Here is a 14,171-nt window from a genome sequence, read left to right on the forward strand (position 1 = left end):
TGACCTTCTGGTGATAAAACGGCGCTAATTCCAACAATGGAAGCATCACAATCTATCTCAAAGGTCTGTCGAAATTTGGTGAAATAATAATTGGTGCAGTATGAAGTTTTTCTTTCAGAGTATTAAAGCTTATGTCCATTGCTTTTGTCCATTCAAACTTATCTTTCTTGAGGCAGTCAGTTAGGGGTGCAAAAATAGTGCTAAAATTCTTCACAAATTTTCTATAAAAGGAAACCAAGCCATGAAAACTACGTACATCTCGAATAGAGGTAGGAACTGGCCTTTTTATAATTGCTTGAACTTTAGAAGGATCGACATGTATGCCTTGATTAGATATCACATACCCCAGAAATGATATTGATGAAGCCATGAATGTGCACTTCTTCGGATTAACATATAAGTATAGTTATCAGCAAGAACTTGAAATACTTGTGACAGATGATCAAGATGTCATGAAAATGTAATCGAAATACACAATAACGAATTTACTAAGAAAGGGTTGGAGAACCTGATTCATGAGTTGCATAAATGTACTTGGTGCATTAGATAATCCAAATGACATGACAAGTCATTCATATAAACCTTCACGAGTCTTGAATGTTGTCTTTCATTCATCTCCTTCTCGAATTCTTATCTGATGGTATCCACTACGCAGATCCAATTTTGTGAAGATAATAGAACCCGAAAGCAAATCGATCATGTCTTCAATACGAGGTATAAGAAATCTATAAGGAATTATAATTCGATTTAAAGCTCTGCAATCGATAGACATCTTCCATCCACCATATTTTTTTGCTAACTAAGAAAGCAGGGCAAGCACAGGGGATGGTGCTAGGTCGTATTAAACCTTTTTGAAGTAAATCATTTACCTGTCCTTGCAAAATCTCATGTTCTGTAGGACTCAACCTGTAATGTGCTTGACTAGGTAAAGAGGCTCCTGGAATGAAATCAATACAATGATGAATATTCCTTAATGGTGGTAGAGTAATTGGTAATTCATGTGGAAATAAAACACTATTGTGAGTTAACAAAGGTTGAACTTTGTCCAGGTAACTCAATCATAGCTTTAGATTCTTCATGGGAGTTCAAAGAATGCTTTTGTTGTAGACAATGAACAATAGTAGATACAATATCACTTGTTTGTCTTCACAAAATTCCCGAATATCTGTAGATGATTTTGATGGACACAGAGTTTTTGTTTTCCCATTATGATTGAAAGTATAAGTATTGTCGAAACCATTGTGTACTGCTTGAAGATCATATTGCCAGGGTCGACCAAGGAGAAGATGTGTTGCAGTCATATCAATAACATCGCAAAGAACTGAATCTTCATAACCTTCAAACTTGAAAGTTACATAACATTAGTGAGTAATATCTTGAGTAGTTTATTTATTAACCCATCCTACAGAGTAAGGTGCTGGATGAGGATGAACTGGTAGACCAAGCTTTTTAATCATGTGAGTAGCAACATAATTTTCGACCCTTCCACCATCAATAATCATGTTACAAATTTCACCACCAATATAACATTTTGATCGAAAAATACTGTGCCTTTGTGAAAGACATGGTTGTGTAAGAAGAAGTGGACGAAGCATACCAACAAATTCGTCGTCATCGATTTCATTAAAATCATCATTGACTTCATTAATGAACCGAATTTCGCTAATAAAAACATTAATTTTCCGACATTAACTAGACGTATGTCCAGGTTGTAGACATTTATTGCACTTATCTCCTCGAAATTTTGCATCGGCATTATTGTTTTGTTGTTGTGGTGGAAATTGTTGTTGATTTCTGGTAGAAAAACGACTTCCAGAAGTATTAGCAGTTCGAGTCTGTCGAACTTGATTATGTTGAACATATTGGATCTCTATTGGAGTCAGTAAAATTGGTGCATTATTCAAAGGAGGAGGTGTATAATATGGAGTAGGGGTTGGTTTACGATATGCATAACCACTATCATCTTGATATGAAGATTTTGAATAAAACATTGAAAACTTCTTGAGAAAAATTTGGAGATGAAGTTTGAGTTCTGTAATTACCTTGATAATGACTTTGTCTAGGTTGTGATAATTTAGCAGAAAGAAAAAGGCAACGTTCAATTTTAATCGCCTGTTGAATAGCTTCAACCATGGTGAATACTGATTGAAACATTCCCTGTTGAATCAGAGTATTCAAACCCTCTACAAATCTTGCTACTAGTTGTTCTTCTGACTCATGTAATTCATTAGGAGCAATAAGATTATAAAATTCTGCGACATATTCCTCTACTAATCGTGCTCCTTGTCTACAATGTTGAAGTCTAACAAACAATTGTTGTTTAAAATCTTGAGGAAGGAATTTGGCTCGCATTAACTTGCGCATGTGCTCCCAAGTACGAATAGGAGGTTTGTAAGTGTTAATTCTGTTATCACATAATCTCTCCCACCAAGCAGCAACACCTCCTTTAAGCTTATATGCAACAAGTCGAACTTTAGAATGATCTGAAATCTCCATAAATTGAAATAAAGCCTCCACTTCATAAAACTAATCTAAAAGTTCTTCAATCCTGAAACTACCATTAAAACTTGGGATGTCAGCCTTCATTTTGTATTCAGGCAAAGAACTGTAAGGATTTTATGAAGACTTAAGCCTTTTTTCTTTAATCCAAATTTTTCTAGATGTTCTTCTTGAATATCATCTTCCTCACTGTCATGAACCTAAGGAACAGAACTCTTCTTTGGGGTACAACCAATAAATCCTTCATGTTGTAGTGTTTTTAAATTTTTTTGCATGATGTCTTCAGGGATATCATCATTATGCGCAAACGTGTTCTTCTTTGATGATGATGGTTTCTTAGATTCAGCCAAGAGTTTTATCGTTTCTTCATCTTCGATCTTAAGAGTATTTGCAAACTTATCTAAAATCAGATGAATATCATCAAACTTCTTTTCAAAACTTGCAAACTGATTAAAGCAAGTTTTCTCTAATTTGGTTAGGTTATCTGAAACCATAGAAATATTTGTATTAATGTTAGCTATACTATCAGTAGCAGCTTTGCTAGCAGAAGTACTTGTAGTAATAAGATTGGTAAGTTTGGTGATTGCAGCGTCGAAAGCTTCTTGAGAAATTGTGCCAGCCATAGAGTTTTTTTTTTATTTTTTTTGTATAATAGGGCTGCGGAAGCGATTAAAACAGGATCTAGTAAAAGTTGAAAAACCTAAACTAAGCGGATGATACCAATTAATATGGTATAAGAGAATGAAAGCAATGCAGAGATTGCTATAGGCTAAGAAAGAAGAGAATTGATTAACAAAAGGAAGAAATGGAGAAAATAGAAGAATAAGAAGATAGTTTCAATAATATTCAATTGATAATAAGATGTGTCTAACATAAGAATAAGACTAGACTTTACATAGGCGTAAGCAAATAACTAAACTAGGGAACGTAAAACTAAAAGGAAAGCTAAAAGAATCCTGAAATAGGGAAAGACATAACTAGAAAAACTTAGAAGCTTCTTAGCCCCCAAATAACTGAAATAGGGAAATACATGAAAGAAGATGATGGTGTAAATACATGATTTTGACCAAGAGCCCCCGAATAACTGAAAGATAATGGTTTGCGTGGGAGTTAATGAAACATGAAAGAAGATGATGATGTGGTTATGACTGCATAACATGTCATTCAGTCGAGAAACTGTCTGCATAACATGTTATGCATTCGTGAAAATGGATGCATAACCTGTTATGCATCTACAAAATTTGTTGCATAACTTGTTATGCAGTCCAGAAAACCTGCATAACCTGTTATGCAGGTTTAATTGCAGATGATGGTGTAAATACATGAAAGAAGATGATGGTGTAAATACATGATTTTGACCAAGAGCCCCCGAATAACTGAAAGATAATGGTTTGCGTGGGAGTTAATGAAACATGAAAGAAGATGGTGATGTGGTTATGACTGCATAACATGTCATTCAGTCGAGAAACTGTCTGCATAACATGTTATGCATTCGTGAAAATGGATGCATAACCTGTTATGCATCTACAAAATTTGTTGCATAACATGTTATGCAGTCCAGAAAACCTGCATAACCTGTTATGCAGGTTTAATTGCAGATGATGGTGTAAATACATGAAATAAGATGATGGTGTAAATACATGATTTTGACCAAGAGCCCCCGAATAACTGAAAGATAATGGTTTGCGTGGGAGTTAATGAAACATGAAAGAATATGATGATGTGGTTATGACTGCATAACATGTCATTCAGTCGAGAAACTGTCTGCATAACATGTTATGCATTCGTGAAAATGGATGCATAACCTGTTATGCATCTACAAAATTTGTTGCATAACTTGTTATGCAGTCTAGAAAACCTGCATAACCTGTTATGCGTCTGAAAATATGGCTACATAATGCATTATGCATCGAGAAAATAGATGCATAACCTGATATGCATCCGTAAATATGGATGCATACTGCATTATGCATCAATTTTTTATATGTACGCTAAAATCAACCATAACAATGGTTACATAACTTGTTATAGATGCATAACTCTGTTATGCAGATACATAACTTGTTATGCAGTCGAAAAAATGGTTGCATAATTCGTTATGCGTCTGCAGAATGTGTTATGCATCGTTTTTGGTGACTGCATAATGGTTAAGTATCAAGTTTTCAAAAAATTTCCCTAAAATGAGGATCACCTCCGATTTTTTCGTTAAAAACAAAAATTTGATATTCTTGTTTGTACTCGTTGCGTAGCTTTTTTAAAAAGATTTCCAACGATATAAAATTTGTAAAATTCTAAGACGCGGATTTTTAGATATGTTATGTCCAAGTTGCGCTGCCAATTATACCCCTGAAAAAGATAGTATGCATAACGAGTTATGCCTGAAATGATAGTATGCATAACCAGTTATGTATTGATTCATATAATTATGGGTGTCACGGTATACAAAATTAATTGTGGGCCTGAGAACGAGAATATTATTTTTTTTGGGTCTCCCCCTAATTTCCCCCTATAAAAGAGTTGTCTAAAATACCGAGATCTCAATATCTATTTGTATATTTATGGAATGAAAATACTAAATAAATGGAAATGAATGTACATTATATTATCATTCATTTTTAAGTTTATATGGTAATTTAGGGTTTATAGTTTTAACATTGGCTTCCTTATATTGTTTAGAGTTTTGCCATCTGATTTCATACCCAGAGAAGAAGATAATACTAAGACAAAGAAGAATTGATCAAGATGGCTCTGTCTTCTGTTCAACACTAAACAAACAACTTACGCATCCATCACAACTTTTTTAACAAAAGTTATATTACTACTTCTTCTTCTGTGAAATTGCATTCTATTAGTGCATGTGCTGCTAGATTGTGCTCTGGGTTAAGAATAAGCTTTGGATTAGCACCACCACCACAATATTATAATCTCAGATCAACACGACAATATAGGCGGTACAATAAAGTTTCATTTTCTGATGATGATGATGCTGATGAGATTTCTATACGTTCAAGAAGTTCATAGAAAAGGCGATCGATGTTGTTACTCTTGCCAAAGATGAAGCGAAAAGATCCGGTTACGATCTCTTTGGTGCGGGGCATGTATTGTTAGTTATCATTGGTGAAGATACCAGTATTGATGAGATTCTTACTAAATCCTTGGGTATTAGGGTTCTAGACCAAAGTGATGAAAGAACGTGACTTATATGTGGAAAACTAGGATGAAAATTATGAACAAGTTATTAACAGAAGAATTAATTAAACTGGTTTTCTTGTATTCAATGCCTAAACGATTACAGAGTTCCAGTATTTATAACTATTATGACTTTTTAAACAGACCATGACTTAATTAAAGCAACTGATAATATCTAAAAATAGAACTTTTGGAACTAAACTAATTAAGGAAGTTGATCACTAAATAAAATAAGTCGTTAAAAGAGAAATAAGTGAGTTGTACGGTTGGTATCCTAATATCCCACCGCGTCTGAAAAATGGCTTGTCCCCAAGCCATAAAGTCTAGAATTCGAATAAGAAGATCATCAGCGTCTTCCCAAGTTTCTTCCTCAATGGAATGATCTTTCCATTTAACAAGCCATTTAGTGCTAGTAGCATTATTCTTTTTATACATCTTGCGCTTTAAAACTTCTTCAGGTTCCCATTCTGTATAATCCAAAGTTGTTGGTAGAGAAGTATTTACTTCAACTGAGGATCCTAATTTCAGTTTCAATTGTGAAACATGAAATACTTGATGAATCTTGATTGTAGCTGGTAATTCCAATCGATAAGCAACTGACCCAATCTTCTTAAGAACACGAAATGATCCATAAAATCTTGTAGAGAGTTTTGAATAAGATTGATTGAGTACTGTGGTTTGAAGATATGGCTGCAATCTTAGAAAAAAAATCATCAACTTCAAAAGTACGTTCAGTTCTGTGAGCATCATCATATGTTTTCATTCTAGTTTGATTATCAATTAAATTAGCTTTGAGAATATGTAATACGTGATCTCGATATTGTAAACTTTCATCCACCATATGCAACAATGTAGAACCAAGAATATAAGTAAAAATTGTTGGTGGAATCTTCTTAAGAATTCGCTGCAATCTTCTTAAGAATTCGACTGTAAAGTGCTTGATAAGGAGTCATTTTGATTGAAGCATGGTAAGTTGTATTATACCACCACTCTTCCTATGGTAACTAATTTTTCCAATCTTTGGGTTTAACTCCTACAAAGCAGCGCAAGTAACATTCTAAAGTCTTATTTTTTACTTCAGTCTAACCATCTGATTCAGGATGATCTGCTGAAATGCGGAAAAGCTGAGTATCTTGTAGAGAGAAGAAAGCTTCCCAAAAGTAACTCATAAAAATAGGATCCCGATCACTGACTATTGTCCTTGGCATTCCATATAAACGTAAAATTTCACGCAAAACAATGTCAACAATATTGGAAGCAGTATAAGGATGAGACAATGCTATAAAGTGTGCATATTTAGTCAGACGATCCATCACCACCAAATTAGAACTTTTTCGATTTAAAACTGGAAATCCATCAACAAAATCCATAGAAATATCCATCCAAACATCAGTAAGAATTGACAAGGGTTGCAAAAGTACTGGAGGTGAAATAACCTCAAATTTTTTGCGCTGACAAGTATCACATTGTCTAATGTATTCTTTTACTGAAGATTTCGTACCTTTCCTGTAGTTGCAGGTTTTCCTACAATACACCCCTCATAAGAATTTGCAACACTCAACACATTTTTATGATCAATCCACCATAATTTTATTAATCAATATCACAAATCTTACAAAAGGAAATAAAATCAAGAAAATTACAATTACTCTTAGACTTTCTCTCTCCTATTTGTTTGCTTAACACTCGAAAAAGATCTCCTACTTACACGAAATACTCGGTCCTTTATATAGGGTTTTACATAATGGATGACAGCTCAAAGTAGTGGAGTACAGCTAATCTTAACCAATATTTTCGGATCTGACTTGCGTTACTCTCGCGATCTCACAATGGTCTTATTCGAAGATGCTCTTTAATTTCGCAAGATCTTCACACTTTCCTCGTGTGATTAAGCTGATGTCATATGTTATGTCATTCTTCGAATAGTCTGCGACGGTCTTCGTAATGTGTTGTAAATGATAATTTCGAAAGTGTGTCATTGTTGCGATATTCTGATCCTGCATCTTGCCTCTTCTCATGTCTTTTCTGCGAAGGAGAGAATTTCATGAGAAATTATAACTGTTCATTTTCCCAGTAAAAACTTCTGCCGACAAGATTCCGTGAATTAAGTATAACCGTTTACACGTGTTAAATATTCCCTTATTCACCGACACATCCAACATTAACCGGTCATCTTATTCTATCTATTTAAAGAGGAACCTAGTGGAGAGATGATTTTCTTTCTTTACTTCATCTTCTTCGTCTCCATAGTTTCTGCAAATCCTTATCGTCTGCAATTTTCTTTGATCTTTACAAGTTTAGTTTCTCGCTTCTGCTTCTATGGAATCATCAAGGTTAGTTATCTTTTTACTTCGTCTGATTTTGTTGAAACTGATCTTGTTTACTAGAATTGTTTTATTTAATATTTATGTAATTCCCATACTGCTTCTGTTTCAGCAAAAGTACATCTAATACCAGGTTTTCAGTTCCAAACCCTAACATTCCCAAGGGTTCGCGGCCCAAGGTTGTTGTGAAGAAAATAAAGTGTGCGAGTCACAAGGTAATAAGAAACATTATTCTTTTAATAACAATATTGTTTCCTTTGTTTCTTATCTGAGTTGTGATTCGCAGGGTGATGCAGATGCCAACAAACCGCCCAAGAAATCTCGTCAGTTTAAAACCGTTGAAATTACTGTCTCATTTCCTAAATTGAAGCTCTTAAAATCTCATATGACTCATCTGCAACCTGAGCTCCTTCTTCCTGTCTGCGAAAATATCGCCACAGATTTCCCTGCCTCAACTGGTCCTCCTGTAAATGAAACCCCTAACTCTTATGTGAATAAAGCTTTTTCTTCTCCTATTATTAATACTTCTCAGATTGACTTTGCTTCAGTCCCAATTGTTACTTTTTCTCAAATTTTTCCTCCAAATAATGCATTAATTGCGAAGGATGATTCAATTTCCTAACTTTCTATTGTTACCACTTCTTCATCTGAATCTCTCCGTTTTACTAAAGAAGTTGCGGCGTGGGTAGATATTTCCTTTAAAGATTTATCTGATACTTTGGAGGACGTTAAGAAATCTTCTCTTGATCCTGTTAAGTTTGGCGTCTGCGAAATCTTGAGTAAATACTTTGGCTCTGACAGAATAGTTTCAAAAACATCTTTAGAGAAGGAAATTGAAACCTTGAAGGAGAATCTTCATCTTGAAAGTCAAAAGCTTCAAAATGTTTCGCCGGACTGTAATAATCTTCGCAAGAAGAATGATGAATTAAAGAGTAAGACATTCTTATTCTTTCTCTTAACTTATTTTTGATATTTTTGTTCTTTCCATATTAATTATTCTTAAGATCCTTCTTTTGCACGTTAAGTTTTAAACCAGAAACGAATAATGGAGAGATATCAGTTTGAGTCTGCCGCTGAAGAAGCTCATACTGACAAAGAAGTCTGGGTGGATAAATATAACCAACTAGATAATATTTATACATACTCCGTTGATCAAATAGATAATATTACTAAGGAGAATGCTCAATTAGTTCAGCAATACGACTCATTAAGTAGTGAGATATCTCCTTCTCTTATTCTTTGACTAAAGCTAACTTGAAGATGGAAACTTTATCAGATGAGAACAAAACCCTATCCCAAGAGAAGCGGATCCTTTTAAACAAGGTGGCGTCCTCTTCACAACAACTTAATATTTATAAAAAATTATGTGATGATCAAGAGCAATCTCTTCGCTTATTAAGAAGCGAACATAAAAAAGTAACAGAATCATCTACCGCTGAGAGGGATAAGTTGATTCAAGGTGGAATAGATTTAAGTGTAAAGGAAAGCCAACTCAAAGAATAATATTCCAAAGTATAAGAATCTTACTCTTCTCTTGCGAAAGAGAACACCTTTCTTATTTCCAAAGAGAAGAATTTTCAGTCTCGCCTGAAAGGTTTAGTTGGAGATAATTTTGATGATGCAATGGACAATATGGAGAACAGTTTTTCAGGTTTAACTCAATATTTTATTTCGCAAAAGGAAGGTAGTCATAAAAATTTGACTGCCTTGCGCATCTTTTCTTTTTCAAGTCCATTCGAAATATTTTCTCGTGAATTCCTTGCCTTAATTTTTGTATTTTTCTTTTTCGCAGAATCTGAGAGGGAACTTCGCTCATCCATTTTTACTTTGGAATCTAAGTACTCCAATATTCTCAAAGAAAATGCGTTACTTGTTTTTTTCCTTGTTTCTTCTCGTGATCGAGCAGAAAGAAGATTTGATTATCTTGCCTACTTCAAAGATATTCAGGATAGAAATCATCAGAAAGCATTTCTTCGCCAAGTTCATTTCAAGGCTGAAGTTTATGTGAATGAAATCTTATTGTCCAAATATCTTCCTCCCATATCAGTTGAACCTCTGGAAGTAGATGATGATGAAATTCCTCGTCCCGCTGACGGTGATTATTATTATCAAAGTGATAAGAACCTATCTTTCAGGAGGACAAAGAAGAAATCCCTCCTAAAAAAGAAACTATTGGTGAGAATCTCGGTGGAGAAGGAAAAACCGTTGGTAATAATCAAGAAGGAAAAGATATCTCTTCCAAAGAAGCTACTGCCTAAGGAAACTAAGATGCAGCAAAGATTGGCGAAAATGAGAAAGGCGGCGAAAAGCGTCCATTATCCCCTTCTAGCGAAATTAATTTTAAATGTTGAATTTTTATTTAGATATATTTTCTTGAGTTGTTTCACCTTCATACTTCTTGCGAATAATGTACTTCAACCGACTTTGAAATTTATATACTCTTAGTATTTTTCTAGCTAGAAAGATAATGCCTCTTGTTTATTAATTCCCATACTTTCCTCTCATTATCTTTATTGCGATGAACAAAAAGATAATATTTATGATACTTTTTGTACGTAGTTGCCTCTATTCTTTTGTGAAGTTCCGAAGATTTGAGAAGTATTTATGAAATATCATTTCTTGAAGTATACGAAGTATGAAGTATCCTTTGAGAAATATAAGAATTGTGAAGTATCCTTCCTTGAATGTAAACAAGAAGTATTGTATTATATATATTTCAATCTCACAGCCTCATTTGCATTATTTTCATTCATCTTGTCAAAGATGAGGTTTATTGGAATTTCTTTCCATATCGATCTCTGATGTGGTCTTATTTTACCTTCCTAAGTAAATGTCTTATTATGCCACCCCTTGTCATTGCGAAAAAATAGCAGGACGTTTTTACACTTTCATGTAAGAACCCATTGATTTTGCTTAAGTTTCTCTTTTATTTGAATTTTTGTTGCGACAATATGACAGGCCTGAATTTCCTTGCGAAAATAAAGCCCCCTGACATTGTCATCTTGCGTAAAAATCGCAGGACGTCCTTACACTTTCATGCAGTGACCCATTGATCTCGTCTTAACTTTTTCTCTAGAATTTTTTGCTGCGACAATATGACAGGCCTAAATTTCCTTGCGAAAATAAAGACCCATGACATTGCCGTCTTTTTTGACACTTATCAGCTCCCTAATGGAGGATGCCGCCCTTATCTTCCCCCTGGTTGCCCCTTCAAGGAGACGTACCTCTACCATACACGGTTGGCTCCTCCCATCCGGTCTTAACAACAACCAGTTGTTTTCGCAGCATCTTATCACTTTTTCCTATAGGGCTTATGGTTACGAGACTGTAACCTAAGTGGGGTTTTTTCGGGCTGAGTGAAGTATAAGTCAATACTTTCCAAGACTGGCATGGTATGCTCCAGACGCCCCAGGCACTCTTGTCTCAACCGTGTACCTCGGCGCCTTGATCAGATTCCACACTCCTTAGGAGAGTCCTTATTACCTTAGTCGCCCAACCTATGTCATATGCTTAAGCTGAGAATCCAAGGTGCCTCTCCTAGATGGGATTTATTGTCCCCAAATCTCCATGACTCAGGTTCCAGGGGCGGTGTAACCTTTTAGCTGAGCCATGCAACAGGTACCCCCTCCTATGACGTACTTTGGGTCTTACATTTGCCTCTTGCGAAATTTTGATTTCGCGAACTAGGGTGTACGCCATAGTTGGATCTCCCCTTTCTAATATGTCATCAATCTCTGATTTTCTCTTGTAAATATCATTATTTCTGCGAAATTTTCGCATAATCTCGTTTTACTTTTTCATAACATTTGGTTTCATTCTGCGAGATTTTGTTTCATCATACATTATCTCACAACTTCTTCTTTCCCCAAAATTTCTTATGGGTAATATCTCTTTAGATATAATCTGTTCCACGGTCTGTCAAATCTATGACCAACATCTTTACCCTCAGGAACCATTAGTCTATATGCCCCTGTTCCAACTATCTCCTTAATGATGTAGGGTCCATCCCATTTTTTCGCTAACTCTCCACCATTTTCTCGCTGATAGATTGGTGTTTCTCGCAGCACTAAATCACCTGGTTGGAATTGACGTATTTTGACACGTTTATCATATTCTCGAGCTAGTCTTCGCTGATAATTCTCCATGTGCTGTAAAGCATTTTCTCTTTTGTCTTCTAATTCATCAAGTTTGCTTAAAATCATTCCCTCACTAAGATTCTTCTCCCAAGCCTCTCTCTTTATTGTAGGAATAATAACTTCTGTTGGTAACACTACTTCAACTCCATATGTTAAACAAAAGGGTGACATTCCAGTAGCTTCTACCTCGGTTGTGTTGTATGCCCAGACTGCATTATGTACTTGTTCGCACCACGCTCTATTATATCCTTCTAACTTCTTCTTCAATATATATGCGATTGTTTTATTTGTTGCTTATGCTTGGCCATTAGCTTGTGGATATAGCGGAGTAGATTTTCCACATTTTATTTTTAATGCATTAAGTAATATCTCTATCTTCTGCCCTTCAAATTGTTTCCCATTATCAGATACCAATTGTGCGGGAACTCCATATCTGCAAATAATATTTTCGAATATGAATGTGAAAATGTCTTTATCACGAATATGATGTACTGCTTTTACTTCTGCCCATTTTTTGAAGTAGTCTGTTGCGACAATTAAATATCTTCTTTGTCCAGATCCTGGTAAAAATGGTCCCATAATATCTAAACCCCATTTTCCAAAGGGCCATACACTTGTTGAAGATGATAATGGTGCTCCAGGTGCATGTATTTTCATTGCGTGTCGTTGACAATCTTCGCAACTTTTTGATATTTGTTTCGTATCTTCATGCATATACGGCCAGTAATAACCTTGCATTTTTGTTCTATATGCCAAGGATCTTCCTCAACTATGATTTCTAGCATCCCCACTGTGTAACATCTTTAACATTTTTTACCCTTCTTCTCGTGTCAAGCATATGAGTGATGGTCCATTGAAAGATCTTCGATATAACACCCCATCACTTAATTCGTAATTTGTTGCACGACTCTTTAATTTATGTTCTTCCAATCTGTTCCTTGGTGTGTCCGCATTCGCCAAATACGCAAGAAGTTCTGCTCTCCAATCTGCGATATCTTTCTACTTGCTCTCCTTCTCCACCTTCTATTAGCATCACATCTACCTCTTCCTCCTCTTCTTTATTGATTGACGGTGATAAAAGTATCTTTATCCTTATGCATCTTGCAGTTGGATCTGTCATCATACTTAAAATGAAAGAAAAAGCATCTGCTAATCTATTATCCTTCCTTAATATGTGCCTCCATTTTATTTTTGGGATTTTCGCTGACAACTCTTCAACAAGTTTCTTATATTTTTCAAGGATGGTTCATTTGTGGTGTACTCTCCTTTAATTTGGAGAATAACTAGCTGCGAATCACTGGTGATTCTCGCATTTTCCAACTTCATCTCTATTGAGAAATTTAGGGCATGTATCACAGCTTCATACTCCGTTTCATTATTAGTAGATGCGAATTCCAGTCTGAATGAAAAAGCCATTTTGATTCCTTCTGGAGAAATTAAGACAATCCCAACTCCATTGCCTTACCCATTTGATGATCCATCCACTAGTATGTCCCATCTATTGGGCTCTGTCAATAGGTATCTTGGATTTCCATATGCTTCTTCTACGTCCATCATTTCTTCCACAACTTCGTCATCTTCTAAAAGAAATTCAGCTAAAAAGTCTGCGACAACCTGTGACTCTGGCGAAGATAATATCTCATACTTGATTTCGAATTTTCCTACTTGTGCCCATCTCTTAACCTTTCCTGACCTTTTTGAATTCTTCATCACTGATTCAACTGGCACCTTTATTGATACCCTTATTTTGTGTGCTTGAGAATATATGCGAAGCTTAAATGCTGCATAAAGTAATGCCAGAATTAGCTTTTCAATCTTTGAATAATTTTTCTCTGCGACATTAAATGTTTTGATGATGTAATAGGTCGGTCTTTCCACTCATGCGTCTATTCCCAATAACACAACACTTAATGCATCTGAAGTTTCGCAAGATAGATTGACAATTCTTCTCCCGGTTTCGTTTTTTATAAAATAGATATATTCACCAAATGTTCTTTTATCCCTTGAAAAGCCTTTTCGCATT

This window comes from Papaver somniferum, chromosome 3 (genome assembly GCF_003573695.1).
Source record: "Papaver somniferum cultivar HN1 chromosome 3, ASM357369v1, whole genome shotgun sequence".
Taxonomy (NCBI): domain Eukaryota; kingdom Viridiplantae; phylum Streptophyta; class Magnoliopsida; order Ranunculales; family Papaveraceae; genus Papaver; species Papaver somniferum.